At 43.4% G+C, this 24,278-nt stretch overlaps 1 protein-coding gene across 5 annotated transcripts in view; it reads right to left on the reverse strand.

Moving 5' to 3' along the window:
- The window catches only part of ENOX1 (ecto-NOX disulfide-thiol exchanger 1), a 488,154-nt gene extending 464,995 nt beyond the window's left edge, over positions 1-23,159 (reverse strand). For all 5 annotated transcript variants that reach the window (XM_038762016.1, XM_038762019.1, XM_038762018.1 and 2 more), the window contains exon 1: positions 23,080-23,159. The gene's annotated coding sequence lies outside the window, so the exon portion shown is untranslated. The remainder of the gene's footprint in view (positions 1-23,079) is intronic.
- Positions 23,160-24,278: the final 1,119 nt, after the last annotated feature.

Here is a 24,278-nt window from a genome sequence, read left to right on the forward strand (position 1 = left end):
GGACCGTCGCTATATGTTGCCGATTTGTACTTCCCAAGCGCTTAGTACAGTGCTCTGCACACAGTAAGCGTTCAATAAATACGACTGAATGAATGAACGAACGTTTTAATACATACTGCCATCAGATAGGTCACTGACAAGGGAGAGGAATAGCTGAAAAAAATTACTGTAGAGGTAAAAGTGTTTACTTTTAGGTATTTTTAGCATTTATCCGTGAGACTGGTTTGAAGATTCCATAGAGTTTCTCAGAGCTTTCATGGCTACTCCACGCAAAAGTATCTTAACCTTGTTCTCTTAGCACTGTCACAAAGGACTTTCTTAATATAAATGAACAAAGAATCTGAGACTACTCTCAAGTCAAAGTCTCTCAAGAACCGTGGGTCACAAACAATGGGTCACATATCCCTTTAAAACCTCTCCCTAGTCTCTGGGAAGAGTGCAGGAAATTCTCCAAGAAAACACTCAGAATCTCAATGGAGCGATAGGATAGGATTGAAAACAACTATTCTGACCTCAGAAAGAGTTAGCGAGGACTGAAGTGAGGATTCTAATCCTGGCTCTGCCACTTATCAGCTGTGTGACTTTGGGGAAGTCACTTCTCTGTGCCTCAGTTACCTCATCTGGAAAATGGGGATTAAGACTGTGAGCCCCATGTGGGCCAACCTGATTACCTTGTATCTCCCCCAGTGCTTAGAACAGTGCTTGGCACATAGTAAGTGCTTAACAAATACCAAAATTATTATTATTATTATTATTAATGAAGTGCTATAGGCCCTTCCCCGCCCCGTCATTCACTTCTCGATCATGAGTGGGAAACAATCTTCCTGATTTTGCCTCTGTAAGGTTCAAAAGCAAGATGTAAATTACTCTCCTAAAAATATTCAGAGCCGTTCCCAAGAGCCATCTTTACCTGTCCCATCCCTGATGGCCACTGGCAGAGTTGTTAGTTGTGAAACCTAATTGTCCCTAGAAACACTGGCTGCAGGATTCATTCTAAGGGGGAGGAATTAAAGGCAGAACTACAGGAGGTTGTCCTACACGGTGGGGGGAGTGCAAGAGAGGGGAAGTGTTATCGAAGTACGTTGTGTTGTGAGAAAATTGCACTATATTAACCATTGATTCCTCTCCTCCAATTCTCGCCTTTACCAACTGCAATCTGGCCCCCACACCATAGAACCTCTCCATGACCTCGTCCTCACCAAGTACAATGGCCTCTTCTCCCTCGTTATTCTCCTAGACCTTTCAGATGGCTTCAAAACTTTGGAACCCTTGTTCTCTTGGATCCACTCCCTAATCTTGGCTTTACCTATCCTCTCTTGGTTCTCCATCAATTTCGCTGGCTCCTCCATCTGTCTCCCACCCTCTAACTGTGGGAGTCCCTCAAGGCTCAGTTACGCGTCCTCTTCCATTCTCCATTTAAGCCCACTCCCCTGGAGAACTCATTTGCTCCCACGACTTCAACTACTATTTCTACACAGATGATTCCCAAATTTACCACTCTACCTCCGACCTCACGTTTTCTCTGCAGTCTGACGTTTTCTCCTGCCTTCAACACATCTCTATTTGGATGTCCCTCCAACAGCTCAAGCTTAAAATGCCCAGAACAGAACTTCTTGTCTTTCCCCCAAAACGCTCACCTCCCTCTAACTTTCCAGTCACTGTAGGCAACACCACCAACCTCCCTGGCTCACAAGCCTATAACCTTGGCATTATCCACAACTTATGTCTCCTGCTCAACTCATATATTTACTGTCACCACATCCTGTTGGTCTGCCTTCACAAAATAGACCCCTTCCTCTCCTTCCAATGTGCTAGAATGGTGGTCCACGCACTTATCATATGTCACCTCTACTACTGCAGCAGGCTCTTTGCCTCCAATCACTCCTCATTCCAGTCCATACTCAATTCTGCTGCCTGTATCATTTTTTCTAAAAAAAAACTCAGTCCACACCTCCCCACTCCTCAAAATCTTCCAATGGTTCCTCATCCATCTCCACATCGAACAAAAACTTCTTACCATCTGCTTTAGACACTCAATCAGCTTTCCCCCTCCTACCTAACCTCACTAATCTAGTATTATCGAAAGGAACAGTCATTCTTCTAATATCAACCTTCTCACTCTGCCTCCGTCAAATCTCTCTCACCACCAAACCTTCGTTCACGGCCTCTCTCCGGCCTGGTCCTCCCTTCCTCTTTATATCCAACAGTCCATCACTGTCCCCATTTTCCAAGACTTTCTAAAATCATATCACCTTCAAAAAGACTTTCCCTTTCTCGCCTCTTTTTCCTCTCATCTTATTCACTCTCCTTTCTGTGTCACCCCAGGCCAGCAGCACTTAGTTACACAACCTTATATGCCACCGCTTCCCATATCTGTAATTTATTTTAATGTCTGTCTCCCCACTAGATTGTAAATTCCTTGAGGGCAGGGATCACATCTACCAACTTTATTGTTTTGTACACTCCCAAGCATTCATTTCCACGCTCTGCATACAGTAAGCACCAAAAAATGCCATTGATTGATTGATTCAAAGAGAATTAATAAAGAGAATTAGGAAGCAGCGTGGCTCAGTGGAAAGAGCACGGGCTTTGGAGTAGGAGGTCAGGGGTTCAAATCCTGGCTCCGCCAATTGTCAGCTGTGTGACTTTGGGCAAGTCACTTCACTTCTCTGTGCCTCAGATTCCTCATCTGTAAAATGGGGACAACCTGATCGCCTTGTAACCTCCCCAGTGCTTAGAACAGTGCTTTGCAAATAGTAAGCGCTTAATAAATGCCATCATTATTATTACACACAATCCTGTTGTTCCGCTAGAAATGGGATCTTCCCCCCAGTTAGGGACATTTCAACATTAATCCCTTCCTTCCCTACCATTATAGTACAGCCACCTCATTTCTTGGCCAGGGCCGCATGTAGGCACCCAATCACTTTTTTTCTGTACTGAATCTACCTGCGCTCCCCAAACCTACAGATTGAGTTACATTCTAACGGAGCCATGCTGCGGGAAAAACATTCTAAAATCCTTCCTCCATGCTCTATCCAAATAGTGTCATGAAAACACCAGATAGGATTTATTAACAAATAAACCTGCTCTCTGAATTCTCCTTTCTTGCCCAGACCAATTAATCCAGACTGAAGCCCTCAAGCCTTCTAGGGATGGCCCTGCTTATGAGGCCTGGAAAAGCATAATTGAGCATTCTGCAAATATATATAATAATAATGATGATGGCATTTATTAAGCACTTACTATGTGCCAAGCACTGTTCTAAGCACAGGGGAGGTTACAAGGTGATCAGGTTGTCCCACTGGGGGCTCACAGTCTTGATTCCCATTTTACAGATGACGTAACTGAGGCCCAGAGAAGTTAAGTGACTTGCCCAAAGTCACACAGCTGACAAACGGCGGAGCTGGGATTTGAACCCATGGCCTCTGACTCCAAAGCCCGGGCTCTTTCCACTGAGCCGTGCTGCTTCTCGATATATAGAAGATCCTTTTGAAGTTACGACAACCCATTCTATTTCTAAATTTATAGACCCTACATTCTCATTTCTTATAAATGGTCATCTACCTTTTTCATATAATCACTGTCTTGTACAAGAGTGGTGTTTAGTTAAAAAGGATTTTACATCCACTACTCTGGTCTGGATGGTTTTATGCAGGATCTATAAATGGGGCAACTTTCACAGATGCTTTTCTCTTTCAAGCAGCTATAACTGTAGGCCAAGGAGAATGACAGTCATCAAACGCAGGGGACACTCTCAGAAGTTTACAAAACACAGTAAGAGGGCAAGCATTACTGAACTGTGTGTTCCATTCGCCATTTGCTCACACGCAGTGTCAATGAAACCACAGCCAGCATATCATAAATAGAATAACATTAAAGTTAATAAAAAGTCAGAGGAATATCTTCACTAAGAGGCACTAGAGATTTGCAGGTGTGTTATTGGGAGCTCACAGCAGGTCCAAATTGTATCTCCTCATCTCTTTTTTACTCCATTTGAATGGCTCTTTTTCCTTTCTCCTGCCCCCTCATTTACTGTTCTGGACTTTCTGACTCATTTTTCTCCTTCCTTCTCACTTTCTAATTCCCTCTAGTCTGCAACACAACCATCAAGTCCCCGAGCACCATTTTGACCTGTAGCTTGCCTGTTTCTTGGGGTTCACTCTGTCCCCTCCTTTACCTTAGTGGGAATAGGGAAGGATCTATGGACTTTCCTTTTTTTCCTATTTCTTCCCCTTTTTCTCACCCTCCCTTTCTGGGCCTGCCTTTTTTATTTTTATATCTGCTACCCTTCACTTCTTCCCCGCTGGGAAATATCCATTATCGACACATAGCTAGTCCATCTTGGCATGGAACTCAGATGTGATAAAAAAAAAAAAATGACCAGACTCCTTTACTGGCTACGTGGAATAGAACCACACTAAATCTAACTCTCTCCTATCACACTGCCAGGTCAGTATGAGGAAGAAAGCTGAAGGAGCCATCTGATATTTCTATAATACGCTTCTTAGAGGACAGCAATTCTAGAGTACTGATCCGTCAGTGCTGGAAAATGGATGTAAAATTAGTCAAAAGTGTTATTTCTTTTCCTAGGCTCCCTGGGCTCTTTTCATCTTGGCAAATGAATTGTACCCATTGTTAGAAGCGTCCTTAATTGTGCAAATACCAAAAATCATCCCCAAATGACTGAAACGTGTCTCACTGCCGGTACCAGCCTGGCAAATGACGCAAGCCAGAGTCAACAGATTGCTCTGAGAATGCAGCACCCCAAAATGCCTCATTTAATGACTCTGTCAGAGAGCTTCGCAAGTTTCCAGGTTAATGGATGCATGCAGATTACCATCATGTACAAAATCCCCGATATCACTTCCCAAATGTAATGTACTTATAGAAAGCTCTTCAGAGTAAAGCAAGATAAAATCCTCCTGGCACCCTCTGGCTCAGTGGAAAGAGCCCGGGCTTTGGAGTCAGAGGTCATGGGTTCAAATCCCGACTCCGCCAGCTGTGTGACTTTGGGCAAGTCACTTCACTTCCCTGTGCCTCCGTTACCTCATCTGCAAAATGGGGATGAAGACCGTGAGCCCCCCACGGGACAACCTGATCACCCTGTAACCTCCCCAGTACTTAGAACAGTGCTTTGCACATAGTAAGCACTTAATAAATGCTATATTTTTTCAGCGCTTAGAACAGTACTTGGCTCAGAGTAAGCGCTTAATAAATGTCATCATTAATATTACCCAGTCCCACAGTGCACTGGAACCATGTCTGCTTATAATAATAATGGCATTTATTAAGCGCTTACTATGTGCAAAGCACTGTTCTAAGCACTGACCTAAAGAGGTCTCAAACAGCCCCCACGCTTTGATGGAGACCCCAAGAACGCATGCAATTCCTCTCCTAAGCCCAGCAGAACACTTTTAAGGAATTTCCTCTTATCCCTGCTCCTCCAAAATGATGTAGCCTTTACAATAAAGGTCCAATGTTGACTTTATGAAGTGTAAAATAGACTCCATCGTAATGATAACATTTATTAAGTACTATGCGCAAAAGCATATAATGTTGATTGATTGGTATTTGCACTTGGATCTGCGACCTTTGGGCATTCGCTGTTCGCCCCATCCTCAATTACACAAAGCTAATGGTCATAGCTATAAATTATATATTATAGTGCATTTATTTATATTAATGTCTGTCTCCTCCACTAGACTGTAAGCTCACTGTGGGATGGGAATATGTCTACCGACTCTGTTGTGTTGTACTCCTGTCACTTGCCAGCTGTGTGACTTTGAGCAAATCACTTAACTTCTCTGTGCCTCCGTTACCTCATCTGTAAAATGGCGCTCGAGACTGTGAGCCCCACGTGCGACAGGGACTGTATCCAACCTGATTTGCCTGTATACACCCCGGTGCTTAGTACAGTGCCTGGCATATAGTAAGCACTTAACAAATACCATAATTATTGTGATGATGATTCATTGAGCACTTACTCTTCACAAAGCACTGTTATTAAGCGCTCAGGCGAGTACAGTAGTACTTTTTTGCGGGGGGAGGGTTATGGCAATTATTCGTTCATTCATTTATTCAATCGTATTTATTGAGCGCTTACTGTGTGCACAGCACTGTGCTTGGGAAGTACAAGCTGGCAACATATAGAGACGGTCCCTACCCAACAACGGGCTCACAGACTAGAAGACTGTTGTTAATTGTTGTAATTAACTGTTGGAATTGTTGTTGTAATTGTTAAGCACTTACTATGTGACAAGCACTGGTCTAAGTGCTGGGGTAGATACAAGGTAATACCATTAAAAGTGGAGGAATATGGCTTTAGGCCAGTCTTACCTCGACTGTACGTGTCCCCGCCACTGAGCCTGGCTATCGGGGTGATGACAATGATGATGATGGCATTTATTAAGCACTTACTATGTGCACAGCACTGTACTAAGTGCTGGGGAGGTTACAAGGTGATCAGGTTGTCCCACGGGGGGCTCACAGTCTTAATCCCCATTTCACAGATCAGGTCACTGAGGCACAGAGAAGTGAAGTGACTTGCCTAAAGTCACACAGCTGACAGTTGGCGGAGCCGGGATTTGAACCCCTGACCTCTGACTCCTTGGGAGAAGCCCAATCCGTGCCTTACTGTTGCTTCAGTTTCTCCCTGCGCTGCTCTGCTCTGCAACACAAGTGGGGACCCTTGGACAGTGTGGGGGACGGCAGTGTGCCTCATTGGTCCGGTGATGCGGGAGCACGGAGTAAGCGCTCAATAAATACGACTGAATGAGTGAGTGAATGTACTGTTGTCACTCGAGTCTCTCCCTACTCTACACCCCTAATATCTAGACTTTGTCAGCCCCTTAATAAATGATTAAGTAACATCATAAAAAGGACTGGGGCTTATTGTTCCATCCTATCAACTCCTCGTGTGAAATATAACAGCCGGAAATATTGACCTCGGAGTATACACATATTGATTTTAATTTTTTTTTTTCTGGTTCAAATATTCGCTATTAATGCATGCCCTGTAGATTTCAATTCCCTGTCTATTGCTGCCTGGCAAATAGGATAGTATCTCTTAAATGAAAATTGTTTCTCTAACTCACACCAACTTATCCCCTGTCCCTTGCCCTTTCTCTTCAGTTACCTCAAAAGTAACTTTATAGCTATCTATCTATAGATCTATCTATAGACCTATATATATGTGTATATATGTATATAGAGAGAGAATACATATATACATATATATATATAGATCTATAGATAGATATGTATTGCTGGGGCATTTCCCTGGTGATAGTGAAACCTTTTTAGCGAGAATACATATATATATTCTATATATATTATATATATAGAGAGAGTGCATTAGCTCTGTGCTTTTAAGCAGGTTTCACTATCACCAGGGAAATGCCCCAGCAATACATATCTATCTATCGATCTATCTATCTATAGATAGATAGATAGATCGATAGATAGATCGATAGATAGATAGATCGATATAGATAGATAGATAGATAGATCGATAGATCGATAGATAGATATGTATTGCTGGGGCATTTCCCTGGTGATAGTGAAACCTGCTTAAAAGCACAGAGCTAATGCACTCTCTTAAAAGAAAACATCAATTTAACGGGATCAAGGGTTCCTCCCAGCTAGGCAAAGTATTTGTTTTCTAGAAACAACTATGCTTAGAGGAGGGCGCATTTGCAGACTGCTGACTGAGCAAAGCAGAGAGGTTAAGCATCCCACTGAGCATGCAAAGGAAATTCTATCAGTGTGAAAAGACAGATTCCTTTCGGTCACGCAGTTCTGTGTTTCAGTGACTTACAGAAGTGATGTAGAGAACTGGAACTCAGAGAAGAGCTTACGAGAACACGTTCATAAGTTTCCTCCACATATAAACGTTGAGGTTCTTCATTTTCCAAGACAATACTACAACAGGTGAGAGCCTATCCGTCTGACAGTGTAGCTGGGAAGACTTTCAGACTTTGAACACAAAGAGATAGTTCTTTGCTGTCCCAATAATCATAATAATAATAATGATGATGATGATGGCATTTATGAAGCGCTTACTACGTGCAAAGCACTGTTCTAAGTGCTGGGGAGGTTACAAGGTGATCAGGTTGTCCCATGGAGGGGCTCACAGTCTTAATCCCCATTTTACAGATGAGGTAACTGAGGCCCAGGGAAGTTAAGTGACTGGCCCAAAGTCACACAGCTGACAGTTGGCGGAGCCAGGATTTGAACCCGTGACCTCTGACTCCAAAGCCCGGGCTCTTTCCACTGAGCCACGCTGCTTCTCATGGCATTTGCTGCCTGGGTCTGCGGCTATTTTTGAGGCTGAGGTTGCTATTGCAATTTTCTTGAAGTCTCTGCTCAGTGAGAGCAGCCTTGTTCATGAGTGGGCCCTTGTTCTATCATGGCCTAGTGAAAAAGGAGAATGTGCCTGGGAGTCAGGAGTCCTGGGTTCCAGTTCTGACCCACCAGGAGATGTAGGGTAAGACACTAATTCATTCATTCAATCGTATTTATTGGGCGCTTACTGTGTGCGGAGCACTGTACTGTACTAAACGCTTGGAAAGTACAATTCTTGGCTCAGTGGAAAGAGCACGGTTTTGGGGGTCAGAGGTCATGGGTTCGAATCCCAGCTCCGCCACACGTCTGCTGTGTGACCTTGGGCAAGTCACTTCACTTCTCTGAGCCTCAATTCCCTCATTTGTAAAACGGGGATTACGACTGTGAGCCCCACGTGGGACAACCTGATCACCTTGTCTCCCCCCAAGCGCTTAGAACAGTGCTTTGCACATAGTAAGCGCTTAACAAATGCCATCATTACTATTATTATTGGTATTATTCGACAACAGATACAGTCCCTACCCAACAACGGGCTCACAGTCTAGAAGGGGGAGACAGACAACAAAACAAAACAAGTAGACAAGTGTCAATACCATCAAAACAGATAAATAGAATTATATATACACGTCATTAATAAAATAGAGTAATAAAGACAAGTGTCAATACCATCAAAATAGATAAATAGAATTATAGATATATACACATCATTAATAAAATAGAGTAATAACTAAATCCTCTCTGTGCCTCAGTTTCCACATTTGTAAATTATGGGGATAAGATAACTCCTTTCCCTACCATTTAGACTGTGAGCCCTGGGTGGGGCAGAGTCTGTGTCCCTCCTCAAAAATCTCCAGTGGCTGCCTGTCAACCTACTCATCAAGCAAAGACTCCTCACTCTCGGCTACAAGGCTGTCCATCACCTCGCCCCCTCCTACCTCACCTCCCTTCTCTCCTTCTCCAGCCTAGCCCGCACCCTCCGCTCCTCTGCCGCTAACCTCCTCACTGTACCTCGTTCTCACCTGTCCCGCTGTCGACCCCCGGCCCAACATCCTTCCCCTGGCCTGGAATGCCCTCCCTCTGCACATCCGCCAAGCTCGCTCTCTTCCTCCCTTCAAAGCCCTACTGAGAGCTCACCTCCTCCAGGAGGCCTTCCCACACTGAGCCCCCTTTTTTCCTGCGGGAAAATTGGTTCCGACTTACAGCACTCGACTTCAAATTTTCAGGAACAAAATTTGTAGTAAATCTAAAAACTTCCAGCATTTAGGAATGTACCATTCACTCTGAATTGGAAAGCACCTAGAAAAAGAGCCTTAAAATCTGTCAGGAGTACCAGCTCAAAACACTCGCCAGAAGACCATGTCTGGTGAGTTTTAATCTCGTGGTGGTGTAACGAATTGAAAATAACTACTAAAAAAAAATCAGGACGCTACGTGGTGACGATAAGTCATCCACAAAGGAGGATGGGACTTGTTTCACATAAACTATCTCAATAGAGTGACCTCATGGCATTGATTAAGAGCTAGACTTTTTGAAGACACGCAATTCTTGTCTTGACAGGAGCTGGGTAGGTCTTTTGGAGAGATCCCTCTTCAGAGCAAAAATGCTCAGGTATTGGTCTCTGGCCTCCAAATCTGCCCTGACTCATTACAGATATACAGATTTAATATCAAGGTTGAGTAGCAATGTGGATTTATGGTAAAGGGCCATCGGATTTCATGAGCTAGGAAAGCTAGTTAGCACCATTTTAGTGTCTGTTCAGAGAATGTGCCAACCATTAGCTTGCAATCTCCCACATTATCTTCCATGAGCAAGGCAGTACAGTGCTCTGCACTCAATAAATATGATTGAAGGAATGAAGGAATGAATCCTAGATACCTCCATGGTCTGAGCATTGGCATCTCATTAATCATATCAACATCTGAATGTGTTGTATAATATAAGCCAGATGAGATGCTGAATAATAGACTGTCAACTCATATCAATCAATCAATCATATTTATTGAGTGCTTACTGTGTGCAGAGCACCGTACTAGCCTTTGGGAGAGTGCAATATAACAATATAGCACACATATCCCCTGACCGCAGTGAATTTACAATCTAGAACGAGAGACAGACGGTAATATAAATAAATAAATTACGGCTATGTAGACAAGTATTGTAGGGCTGAGGTGGGGGTGAATAAGGGGAGCAAATCAGGGTGACTCTGAAGGGAGCCTAGTGGAAAGAGCGAGCGCTTGGGAGTCAGAGGTCATGGGTTCTAATCCCGGCTCTGCCACTTGCTTGCTGTGTGACCTTGGGCAAGTAATTTCACTTTTCTGTGCCTCAGTTACCTCATCTGTAAAATGGGAATTAAGACTGTGATCAGGGACAACCTGATTACCTTGTATCTATCCCAGGGCTTAGAAAGGTGCTTGGCATGTAGTAAGTGCTTAACAAATATTATTATTATTAATGTTATTATAGGGCTTAGAGGGAAGCAGCATGACCTAGTGGAAAGAACACAGGCTTGGGAATCAGAGGTCTTGGGTTCTAATCCCAGATCTACCACCATTTGTCTGCTCTGCAAGCTTGAGCAAGTTACTTAACTCCTCTGTGCCTCAAAATGGGGATTCAGTACCTGCTCTCCCTCCTACTTAGAATCTGAGCACCACGTGGGGCGTGATTATCCTTATCGGCCCCAGCACTTAGGACAATGTTTGGCATTAGTAAGTGCTTAATAAATACCACGATTATTATTGTTATTGCTATTATTATTATTAAGACTGCAAGACTTATTTACATTTTCATAAATGGACTCCAAAAAGGAATGTTAAAAAGACGAGAGGTTTTCTCCCTAGAGAAAACCAATGGAGGCTAACCCATCATTTTTCAGATATATGGAATCGGGCTACTGACATGATAGTGAATGGCTGATCTTCGTTTACAGGACAAGATCAGTAGATCTGAATGCCAGCCAGATGGGTTTAGGATATGATATTAGAAAGTATTCCTGGTAGAAAAGGTTGTGAGAATTCAGTTCACAAGGCCACTTCCTTCTCTAGAGTTTTTGAAGTAAGGTAGCAATTTACATTTTGGGAATGATTTTAGCATCGGAGAGATAGACTATAATAATAATGATGGCATTTATTAAGCGATTACTATGTGCAAAGCACTGTTCTAAGCGCTGGAATGACTATCCCTCAGGTTTTCAAACAAAATATCTGAAAACATTAGTCATTTTGCATGTTTATTTTGGAAAGGCATGAAAAAGAGAAGAATATGACTGGCCGTTAAATGTTGCAACAATTTGACATAATCTAATTAAACCGATGAGCGCTGGTAGATTGTAAGAATATCCAACAATCAAATCTGTCGGTGCCTAACTAGGCTTTTAAATTCCAGTGACTTTATCACATATTGCCTAAATCAATCATTTTAAATAATGCTTGCAGACCATGTAAAGGAAGTTATAGTTCATCATTCCAGTCTTTCCAGGAACAAAAGACAGAAAGTTATTTACAATGACCCTTTAATGCTAATCAAATGTAAGGTGTGTCACCCCTGGATACAGATAACCTATTTGCTTGCCTAACTGAGAAATGGAACTATTAATGTCAAAAAATCTAAAAACTCTGCTCAACAGAACAGGTTATTTTCATGAATCTCTGTTTACGAAAGATAAATCACAGAAATTAGATTTAGAGAAAACCCATTTGGTCTTCACTTGAGCAAGGCCTCTCCAACATTCAAATAGAGTCCACTTCCTAACAGAGCAAAATGGCTATCTCTCTGAGACTATTCTGACATCTCTCAGGTTTCACATTTCAAGTCTCCCATTCTTGTCTTAATAATAATAATAATAATGATGGCATTTATTAAGCACTTACTATATGCAAAGCACTGTTCTATGTGCTGGGGAGGTTACAAGGTGATCATGTTGTCCCACGGGGGGCTCACAGTCTTAACCCCCATTTTACAGATGAGGTAACTGAGGCCCAGAGAAGTGAAGTGACTTGCCCAAGGTCACACAGCTGACAATTGGCGGAGCTGGGATTTGAACCCATGACCACTGACTCCAAAGCCTGTGCTCTTTCCACTGAGCCACACTGTCCTCGGCCTATAGCTACACCAGAGCAATAACAGTGATGGTTCTCAAGAGAAGCAACATGGCTCAGTGGAAAGAGCATGGGCTTTGGAGCCAGAGGTCATGGGTTCAAATCCTGACTCCGCCAACTGTCAGCTGTGTGACTTTGGGCAAGTCACTTCACTTCTCTGGGCCTCAGTTACCTCATCTCGAAAATGGGGATTAAAACTGTGAGCCCCCCCCCCGGGACAACCTATCACCTTGTAACTTCCCCAGCGCTTAGAACAGTGCTTTGCACATAGTAAGCGCTTAACAAATACCATTATTATTATTATGTCGCAGTTACGCTTTTCCTTCTGTTTCAGGGGACCAGACTTAGTTTAGTCATCATATCTCCTAGACTGAATTCCTGTAGCCCTTCCTTTCTCATAATCCTTAATCAATCAATCAATCACATTTATTGAGCAATTACTGTATTCAGAGTAATGCATTAAGCATTTCGGAGAGTGCAGCACGGCAAAAAAACAGATACATTCCCTGCCCACAATGACCTCAATCTAGAGGGGGAGACAGACATTGATATAAATAAATTACAGATACGTACGTAAATACTGTGGGGTTAGGAGGGGGGATGAATAAAGGGACCAGGTCACGGTGATGCAGAAGGGAGAGGAAGAATAGGAAATGAGGACTTCGGGAAGGGGTCTTGGAGGAGACATGCCTTCAATAAGGCTTTGAAGGTGGGGAGAGTAATTGTCTGTCGGATATGAAGAGGGCATTCCAGGCGAGAGGAAGGATATGGGAGAGTGGAAGATGAGATCAAAGTACAGTGAGTAGGTTGGCATCATAGGAGTAAAATATACAGGCTGCATTGTAGTCGGAGAGTAGTGAGGTGAGGTTGGAAGGTGACTGAGTGTTTTAAAGCCACAGTTAAGGAATTTCCGTTAGACATGGAGGTGGATGGGCAACCACTGGAGTTTCTTGAGGACTGGGGAAACATGGACTGAACATTTTTGTAGAAAAATGATCCAGGCAGCAGAGTGAAGTATGGACTGGTGTGGGGAGAGACAGGAGGCTGGGGGGTGAGCAAAGGAGGCTGATACAGTAATCAAGGCGGGATAGGATAAGTGCTTAGATTAACTTGGTAGCAGTTTGGATGGCAAGGAAAGGGCAGATTTTAGCAATGTTGGGAAGGTTGAACCTACTGGATTTAGTGGCAGTTTGAATATGTGGGTTGAATGAGAGAGGAGTCGAGGATAATTAACTATAATAATAATAATGTCATTCATTCATTCATTCAATCATATGTATTGAGCGCTTACTGTTCGTTCATTCATTCATTCAACTGTATTTATTGAGCACTTAGTGTGTGCACAGCACTGTACTACGCGCTTGGGAAGTACAACTTGGCAACATATAGAGACGGTCCCTACCCAACAATGGGCTCACAGTCTAGAAGACTGTTCTAAACACTGGATCAGGTTGTCCCACGTGGGGCTCAAAATCTTAATCCCCCTTTTACAGATGAGGTAACTGAAGCACAGAAAAGTTAAGTGACTTGCCTAATAATAATAATAGCAATAATAATAGTTATGACATTTATTAAGCACTTACTATGTGCAAGGCACTGTTCTAATCGCTGGGGAGGATACAAGGTGATCTGGTTGCCCCACGGGGGGCTCACAGTCTTCATCCCCATTTTAAAGATGAGGGAACCGAGGCCCAGTGAAGTGAAGTGACTTGCTCAAAATCACACAGCTGTCAAGTGGCGGATCCAGATTTGAACCCATGACTGCTGACTCCAAAGCCTGTGCTCTTTCCACTGAGCCACACTGCTTCTCATAATGTCACACACTGCCACACAGCCGATAAGTGGCAGAGGCAGGATTAGAATGAATGATTGGTTGATCTTAATTTCAGAAAATAATTCCCTCTCACCCTAAAAATGATAATGGCATTTAATAAATGCTTACTATGTACCAAGTATTGTGATAAGTGCTGAGGCAGATACAAGTGCACACTGAGTGAACTCTCAATAAATGCTATTATTACCTTTACTACTGCTAGATTAGGGACAGACCACATGGACCTCACAATCCAAATGATACATATTTTATCCCCACTTTATAACGAGGAAATTGAGGGGCAGTGAGGTTAAATGACTTACCCACAGTTATACCGCAGGTCAAGGGCAAAATCGGGTTTGGAATCCAGTGCCCTGACTCCTGATCTTATAGTCTTTTCACTCTGCTAAGCTTCCTCTCTCCCCAAATTCCCCAGAAAAATCCCTCTGTGTTAGCAAGGACTATTAAATGCTACTTCCTCTTCTGCATTTTGAAAAAATGCTCACCAGGTTTCTGAATGAGGCTGAACCCATCTTTAAACGATATGATATTAAGCTATTTCTACGGGGAATAAGAATGCATAAGACTGTTTACTTTGCTTTAATTACTTTGCCACATGGGGAGGTGAGCTTGCATATGGTATTGGGTTTCATACCAAGATTTCACAAATGATGAGAAGCACATAAGGTGGATAGCTAACAGGAGGAAGGGAGTTAAGGCAATTTCAAACCCAGGGAAATGATGCGTTCAAAGTTGCTCTGGACTTTTATGCTGTTAGACTTTTAGACTGTGAGCCCACTGTTGGGTAGGGACTGTCTCTATATGTTGCCAACTTGTACTTCCCAAGCACTTAGTACAGTGCTCTGCACACAGTAAGCGCTCAATAAATACGATTGATTGATTGATTGATTGACTTGGAAAGTTTGGGCCCCACCTGGTAGTTCTAAAGAAAGGATCCAGAATCCAAGGCAGAGGAGCAGGAGTTTATCAGGGAAGTGGCTTTCAGGCCTCAGAAGAGCTACTCACAGGGAAGTACGTGAGGCTTGTGATAGGAAGAACATGGAGATTTTAAACCTATAGTTACTGTCTCAATTTAAGGGATCGGTGATTGATGATCAGACTTTCGTTCAGAGGTTATCTAAAAAAGAAACATCAAAAAAATAAACAGTTGTTATGACTAATGCTGGTATTTATGTGTAAACAGAGAAATGCCTGACCCTACCTTGCGGAGGAGAACGCTGCTGAGAAAATAGAGGGGAGGAATCAATCATCGATCAAAGGTATTTATTGAGCACTTACTATGAGCAGAGCACTGTACTAAGCACTTGGGAGAGTACAATATGACAGCGTTCACAGGCACGTTCCCTGCCCTCAACGAACTTAGCGTCTAGAGGGGGAGACAGACATTAATAAAATAAATAATTTATAAGATATAATCTCTCTGAGGAACTGGCAAATAGCCCTCTAGAAGCAGGTTTTGGCTGTTTGGATCCCCAGTGATCCACTTGCTGTTTGGGGGTGCATATCTGAAAATAATAATAATAATAATAATGGTATTTGTTAAGTGCTTACTATGTGCCAAGACAGTTTCAACCTGAATTATTTTCACTGTTAACAAATTAACAAACTATTAAACATTATTGAGAGCTCCGGTCTTGGGATCCTGCCTCTTTCCCACCAGCTCTGCAAAGGACCTTGGGGAAAAGCAATTTTATTAAAACCAACTGCAACTTAAGCAGACAATTGAGGAACATGCCAAAAATTCTTCTTGAAATATTACGTCTTCTAAAGAAAACACAGAGCCCTGGTGCTCTGGTGTCCTGGCAGCCCGTTAGAGTCACAATCAATTTCTCTTGATTTCAACTGACACATTCATCTAATAAATGTAAGCAATTGCTAATTTTGTTCGGAACTGACTCACATTGCCTCAGGAGTGACTTGCATACTAACCCCAGTCCTTTCTCTAACAGATCGAGGTCTATTGCCCGGGAAAATAACTGCCTGCTTCCACGCGACAGGAATTTCCCATCAGCCCGTGCTCTGCTCCTCCATCACAGGGAGAAGTGACAATGATGACAGCTTCTGTTGGTCACCAATTGGGAGTTCTGCTGCCTGGGAGAGTAGAGTAGACGTCTTCTCCCAGCATTCCTCGGACTACGCCCAGCCGCTGCTATTCTCCACCACCACAGGGAGAGGAATCAGTATCAAACTTTAAAATTTTGTGAAGGCTAAGGGGGTAACTGTAACTATTGTGATTATTATAGTCTAGGCCTCAAAGAGCTGACATTCTGCTTCTCTATCAATCAATGAACCTTATTTATTGAGCACTTATTGTGTGGAGAGCACTGTACTAAGTGCTTGGCAGACTACAATATAATAATAATAATGGCATTCATTAAGCGCTTACTATGTGCAAGGTACTGTTCTAAGCGCTGGGGAAGGTACGAGGTGATCAGGTTGTTCCCCGGGGGGCTCACAGTCTTAATCCCCATTTTCCAGATGAGGTAACTGGGGCCCAGAGAAGTGAAGTGACTTGCCCAAAGTCACGCAGCTGACAACTGGCAGAGCCGGGATTTGAACCCATGACCTCTGACTCCAAAGCCCGGGCTCTTTCCGTTGTGTTTTTTGGTTTTTTTGTAAATGGTATTTATTAAGTGCTTACTATGTGCTAGGCCCTGTACTAAGTGCTGGGGGAGATACTAGCTAATCAAGTTGGAATAATAATAGGAATAATTGTGGTATTTGTTAAGCACTTACTGTACCCAAGCACTGTACTAAGCACTGGGGTGGATTCAAGCAAACTGTCCTGCATGGGGCTCACGATCTTAATCCCCATTTTACAGATGAGGGAACTGAAGCCCAGAGAAGTGAAGTGACTTGGGCAAGGCCACACAGCAGACAATTACTCAGTCCATGCCCCACTTGGGACTCAGAGAAGTTAAGTGACTTGCCCAAGAGGCCACACAGCAGACAACAGGATTAGAGTTGGTAGAAACATTCCCTGTCCACAACAAGCTTACAGTTCCCTATTGCTCTTTTTATATTTATCGTTAACCAAGAGAAGCAGTGTAGCCTAATGGATAGAGCACGGGCCTGGGAATCAGAAGGCCCTGGGTTCTAATCCCAGCTCCACCACCTATCAGCTGTGTGACCTTGGGCAAGTCTTTTAACTTCTCTGTGCCTCATTCATTCATTCATTCATTCATTCAACCGTATTTATTGAGCACTTACTGTATGCAGAGCACTGTACTAAGCGTTTGGGAAGTACAAGTTGGCAACATACAGAGACGGTCCCTACCCAACAGTGGGCTAACACTCTAAAAGGGATAAGAATAATAGTATTTGTTAAGCCCTTACTATATGTGCAAAGCTCTGTTCTAAGCACTGGGGAGGTTACAAGGTGATTATGTTGTCCCACAGGGGGCTCACAGTTTTAATCCCTATTTTACAGATGAGGTAACTGAGGCACAGAGAAGTTAAGTGACTTGCCCAAAGTCACACAGCTGACAGCTGACAGTTGGCAGAGTCAGGATTTGAACCCATGACCTCTGACTCCAAAGCCCGTTCTCTTTCCGCTGAGCCACACTGCTTCTTAGACTACTAGTCTAAGAATAAAATAGACTGTAAGCTCACTGTGGGCAGGGAATGTTTCTGGTTTATTGTTATAGTGTACTCCCCAAATGCTTAGTACAGTGCTCTGCACAGAGTAAGCATTCAATAAATACAACTGACTGACTGACTGAGTCCCTGGGGGCTAGAGACTGTGTTAAATTCTCCAGACTGTAAGCTCATCTATAATAATAATAATAATAATAATAATAATAATAATAATAATAATAATAATAATAATAATAATAATATGGTATTTGTTAAGTGCTTACTATATGCAAAGCACTGTTCTAAGCGCTGGGGGGATACAAGGTGATCAGGTTGTTCCACGTGGGGCTCACAGTCTTAATCCCCATTTACAGATGAGGGAACTGAGGCCCAGTGAAGTGAAGTGTCTTGCCCAAAGTCACACAGCTGACAATTGGTGGAGCCGGAATTTGAACCCATGACCTCTGATTCTAAAGCCCGGGCTCTTTCCACTGAGCCATGCTGCTTCTCAGCATTAAATACTATAAAATAGAATAGTTTAAATATTCTACTATTAAATAGAATAGTAAATATGTACAAGTAAAATAAATAGAGTAATAAATCTGTGGGGAGGGGAATGAGCAAATCCTCAGCTCACCAGGATTGAAGTATCGATTATAGCATCAAAACTCTTCTGGCTACAGCATAGGTAGCTCACTGTGGACAAGGAATGTTTCCATTATATTGTTACACTGTACTCTCCTAAGCACTTAGTACAGTGCTCTGCAGACAGTAAGCACTCAATAAATAGGACTGACAGACTGATAAATACTTAGAGAAGCAGTGTGGCTCAGTGGAAAGAGCCCGGGCTTTGGAGTCAGAGGTCATGGGTTCAAATCCTGGCTCCGCCAATTGTCAGCTGTGTGACTTTGGGCAAGTTACTTAACTTCTCTGTGCCTCAGTTACCTCATCTCTAAAATGGGGATTAAGACTGTGAGCCCCCAATGGGACACCCTGATTATCTTGTAACCTCCCCAGAGCTTAAAACAGTGCTTTGCATATAGTAAGTGCTTAATAAATGCCATTAAAAAAATACTATCAAGGTTTTAGTAAGTCCAAGAACTCAGTTTCACAATCTATTACATGACAAATGCTGAGAAAAAATGCTGAGAATGGCATCTTCTTAATTATAAAGGAAGAAGGCAGCTGGGCTTCTTTTATTAATAATAATAATAATGGCATTTATTAAGCACTTACTATGTGCAAAGCACTGTTCTAGGCGCTGGGGATGTTACAAGGTGATCAGGTTGTCCCACAGGGGGCTCATAGTCTTAATTCCCATTTTCCAGATGAGGTAACTGAAGCACAGAGAAGTGAAGTGACTTGCCCAAAGTCACAAAGCTGACAATTGGCGGAGCCGGGACTTGAACCCATGACCTCTGACTCCAAAGCCCGGGCTCTTTCCACTGAGCCACGCTGCTTTTTTCACCATAAAGTCCTGCCCATAGGAGAAAACAATTCTTCAAAAATTAAAATGCGGTATCCACTGCCAGTATTCAACAACTTTACAGATATGTTGTTGGAAACGCTTCACTGTGCGAAATCTTGTCCTACTATTTCATGTTAAGCATGCTAAAGAAGCATGATGCCATTTATCATCCAACTCTGTTTGGGAGAATCTGAAAAGACCGGTATGGCCTTTGGAAGAACCAAACAAGCGCCAAGGGCTGCTGGCCCCCAAACTGGAAAACAGAACTGTGACAACGAAGCATCTCTCTTCCTACTAAATTAAACATCTGCAAAGCTGTTACAGTGGCCAACTTCTACCTTCTCCTGTTACACAAATCGATACACACGACATCATCCTCTCCACTGAACTCAACTCCCTTGTCCTCCTGCCCCTCTGCCGGTCTCGTATCAATCAATCAATCAATCAATCAATCGTATTTATTGAGTGCTTACTGTGTGCAGAGCACTGTACTAAGCTCTTGGGAAGTACAAGTTGGCAACATATAGAGACAGTCCCTACCCAACAGTGGGCTCACAGTCTAAAAGGGGGAGACGGAGAGCAAAACCAAACATACTAATAAAATAAATAGAATAGATATGTACAAGTAAAATAAATAAATAAATAGAGTGATAAATATGTACAAACATATATACATATATACAGGTGCTGTGGGGAAGGGAAGGAGGTAAGATGGGGGGGATGGAGAGGAGGACGAGGGGGAGAGGAAGGAAGGGGCTCAGTCTGGGAAGGCCTCCTGGAGGAGGTGAGCTCTCAGTAGGGCCTTGAAGGGAGGAAGAGAGCTAGCATGGTGGATGGGCACAGGGAGGGCATTCCAGGCCCGGGGGATGACGTGGGCCGGGGGTCGACGGCGGGACAGGCGAGAGCGAGGTACGGTGAGGAGATTAGCGGCAGAGGAGCGGAGGGTGCGGGCTGGGCTGGAGAAGGACAGAAGGGAGGTGAGGTAGGAGGGGGCGAGGGGATGGACAGCCTTGAAGCCCAGGGAGAGGAGTTTCTGCCTGATGCGCAGATTGATTGGTAGCCACTGGAGATTTTTGAGGTGATACGAGCTAACCAATCGTATCACTGGTACGAGTGGTTTTGTACCGGTTTCGTACAACTCAATAAACAAGATTGATTGATTGATTGATTGGTATCTGCGGAGTGCTTACTATGTGCATAGCACTGTATTAAGCCACCAAGCTAGCTCTCTTCCTCCCTTCAAAGCCCTACTGAAAGCTCACCTCCTCCAAGAGGCCGTCCCAGACTGAGCCCCCTTTTTCCTCTCCTCCTCCGCATCCTCCCAGCCCTACCTCCTTCCCTTCCCCACAGCACCTGTATATAGGTTTGTACAGATTTATTATTCCATCTATTTTACTTGTACGTATTTACTATTGTATTTATTGTGTTAATGATGTGCATCTAGCTTTAATTCTGTTTGTTCTGACGACTTGACACCTGTCCACATGTTTTGTACTGTTGTCTGTCTCCCCCTTCTAGACCGTGAGCCCGTTGTTGGGTAGGGACCGTCTCTATATGTTGCCAACTTGTACATCCCAAGTGCTCTGCATACAGTAAGCGCTCAATAAATAAGACTGAATGAATGAAATACTACGCACTTGAGAGAGTACAACACAACAGAATTAGCAGGCACATTCCCTGCCCACGTCTGGAGCGGGGAGACAGACATTGATATACATAAACGATTCATAATATATAACTTAAAAATATGATGTAAGTACTGTGGGGTTGGTAGTGCGGCAAATATCAAATGTATCAAGGAAGGCCTCTTGGAGGAGATGTGACCTTGAGTACGCTTTGAAGGTTGTCTGGCGTATACAGAGGAAGAGGGAACGTCGGTGAAGGGTCAGTAGCAAGACAGACAAGATCAGGACACAGTACAGAAACTGGCACTAGAGGAGTGGAGCGTGTGAGGTGGGCTGTAGTAGGAGACTAGTGAGGTGAGGAAGGATGGGGAGAGCTGATCTAGTGCCTCAAAGCCGATATAAGGCGTTTCAGTTTGATGCGAACGTGGATGGGCAGCCGTTGGGGGGGTCTCTGAGAAGTGGGGAGACATGGACTGAATGTTTTTGTTGATAAATGATCCATGCAGCAGAGGCAAGTAACGACTGGAGTGGGGAGAGACAGGAGGCCGGGAGGAGTCAGATGCAGTAATCAAGGCACAATAGGATAATAATAATAATAATAATCATGATGGAATTTATTAAGCTCTTACTATGTGCAAAGTACGGTTCTTCTAAGAGCTGGGGAGGTTACAAGGTGTTCAGATTGTCCCAAGGGGGCCTCACAGTCTTCATTCCCATTTTACAGATGAGGTAACTGAGGCCAAGAGAAGTGAAGTGACTTGCCCAAAGTCACACAGCTGACAGTTGGCAGAGCCAGGATTTGAACCCATGACCTCTGATTACAAAGACCGTGCTCTTTCCACTGAGCCACGGTACTATGTGCAAAGCACGGTTCTAAGTGCTGGGGAGGTTACAAGGTGGTAAGGTTGTCCCACCGGGGGCTCACAGTCTTCATCCCCATTTTACAGATGAGGTAACTGAGGCACAGAGAAGTTAAGTGACTTGCCCAAAGTCACACAGCTGACAGTTGGCGGAGCTGGGATTTGAACCCATGACCTCCGACTCCAAAGCGCAGACTCTTTACACTGAGCCACGCTGGATAAGTGGCTGGATCAGCATGGTAGCAGTTGGATGGAGAGGAAAGGGCTAACAAAACAATAATAATAATAATTACAGTATTTGTTAAGCGCTTACTTTGTGCCAAGCACTGTTCTAAGCACTGGGGTAGATACAAGGCAATCAGGTTGTCCCATGTGGGGCTCACAGTCTTAATCCCCATTTTACAGATGAGGTAACTGAGGCACAGAGAAGTTACGTGACTTGCCCAAAGTCACCCAGCTGACAAGCGGCGGAGTTGGGATTAGAACCCACAACCTCTGACTTCCAAGCCCGTGCTCTTTCCACTAAGCCACGAGGATCTAACCATACTTCTAACAATGCAGTAGTACACATGTCAATCCCATATTGGTCTTTTCGGCTATATCCACACACCTGCATGGGACCTCAACATGAACAGAACCATCTATGAAACTGACAGGAGATGCACATGTATTTACAACGACTAATTGTACAATGATTGTCCAATTGTACAACGATGAATTGAATGAATACAATCATGAATACAATGAAGAACAACTAAAACTGATGAATCTGAGAGTCAGACTACTTGACTTCTTCTTCAAAAATCACTTTGGACTCTTAGTATTCCCAAATTCATTTCAAGTAGGTTATAGAGGACTTGAAAAGTATACAGGGGGCTACTATCCCAATTTTACTGATGGGAAAATTGAGACAGAGAGAGTTTCAAAAACGCTACATTTAGGGGCAAGGATCGTTCTGCTAGAAGCTACTTTCCTTCCGGAAGAATTTTGAGTATTCCAGCCTGGTCTTAACCATTATTCAGTTAGGGAGGTGTAGAAATATCTTGGTTGGTATCAAGTAATGCCCCATAAATACTGGTTCTGGAACCAGTTCTACTCAATATCTTTATACGAAACTTGGATTAAGGTTTCAAGAGCCTGCTCATAAATTGGTCAGTGAAACTAAATGGGGTGCAGTTACAAACACTTTGAAATAAATATCAAAATTACCAGAAAAATTGGAATAATAGTTCTAAAATATAGGAAGACTTTCATTAGAGACATGCACCAAAAATACCTTTTTGGCATGAAGCAGTCACGAAGAAAATCCTTCCAGTGTGTTATACGCTGTTCAGAGTTGTACGTCCAGTTTGGTCACTACACCTGAAAAATATTTGGAGAAAATGAAAGGGATCAAGACGAGAAAGGTGAGAGTGATAAAAAATATATATTCTATGTGAAAGGTTTATGGGGAGAATGCCGATATGGATGGGGAGACCAATTTTATATCCGAGGAAGTACAAGCTAACTCATAATCCAAACGGCTCTGCTGTTGGTCCAGTAAAAAGATTGTTCTCTTCTCCCATGCCCATACTCATCTCTTATATCTCTGTTCTCTCCAAAGTCATCAATTACTGCCTCCTTGCCAATCTAACAGACTTTATCCTAATCCCTGTTGTCTTTTCAGCCTCATTTTACACTGAAGGCCATGCCAGCCTCCTGGAAACATTATTTAACCTTGGGTTTACTTACACAGCTTTCTCCTGCTACCTCCTCTTACTACTTGAGTTAAAAGTCTGAAACATCTGTTGCAGACAGTGGGCATGGGAATCAATGAGGATGTAGAAATTGATGTTGCAAGGTGGAGGTCAGAGCAGAGTTAAAAGAAGTGAAAATGAGTTTGAGATGGACAAGGGTTGGCCTGATGTCTGGATTTCTACAAGAGTAGAGGAAGTGAATTGTGGAGATGATCCAGAGCTGTTGGTCTGTGCTATGAAATCAGTAGAGGGACAGGGGAGTGAGGGAATTGAGTTCAGTGGAGAGAGCAAAGATGAGGGCATGAAGTGTGCACTGAGAGAATGTGGGTTGAGTATGGATACTAAATGCGGCACAATGACTTTGGAATATTGGAGGGGATCAAGAGATTGGGGGGATTTGAACCCATGACCTCTGACTCTTTCCACTGAGCCATGCTGTTTCTCTCCCCCACCCTCCCCCAACCCCAGATGTTGTGTTGCAAGACCACCAAATTATGGGAAGCCGCATTCCCTAACGGAAAGAGTAAAGGCCTGGGAGCCAGAGGACCTGAGTTCTAATACTGGCTCTGCCACAAGTTTGCTGCGTGACCTTGGGCAAGCCACTTCACTTCTCTGGTCCTCAGTTACCTCATCTGTAAAATGGGGATTAAGACTGTGAGCCCCATGTGGGACTGGGACTTTGTCCAACTCGATTATGTTATATCTAATCCAACGCTTAGAACCGTCCGTGTTTGTCACA

Source organism: Tachyglossus aculeatus, chromosome 20 (assembly GCF_015852505.1).
Source record: "Tachyglossus aculeatus isolate mTacAcu1 chromosome 20, mTacAcu1.pri, whole genome shotgun sequence".
Lineage (NCBI taxonomy): Eukaryota > Metazoa > Chordata > Mammalia > Monotremata > Tachyglossidae > Tachyglossus > Tachyglossus aculeatus.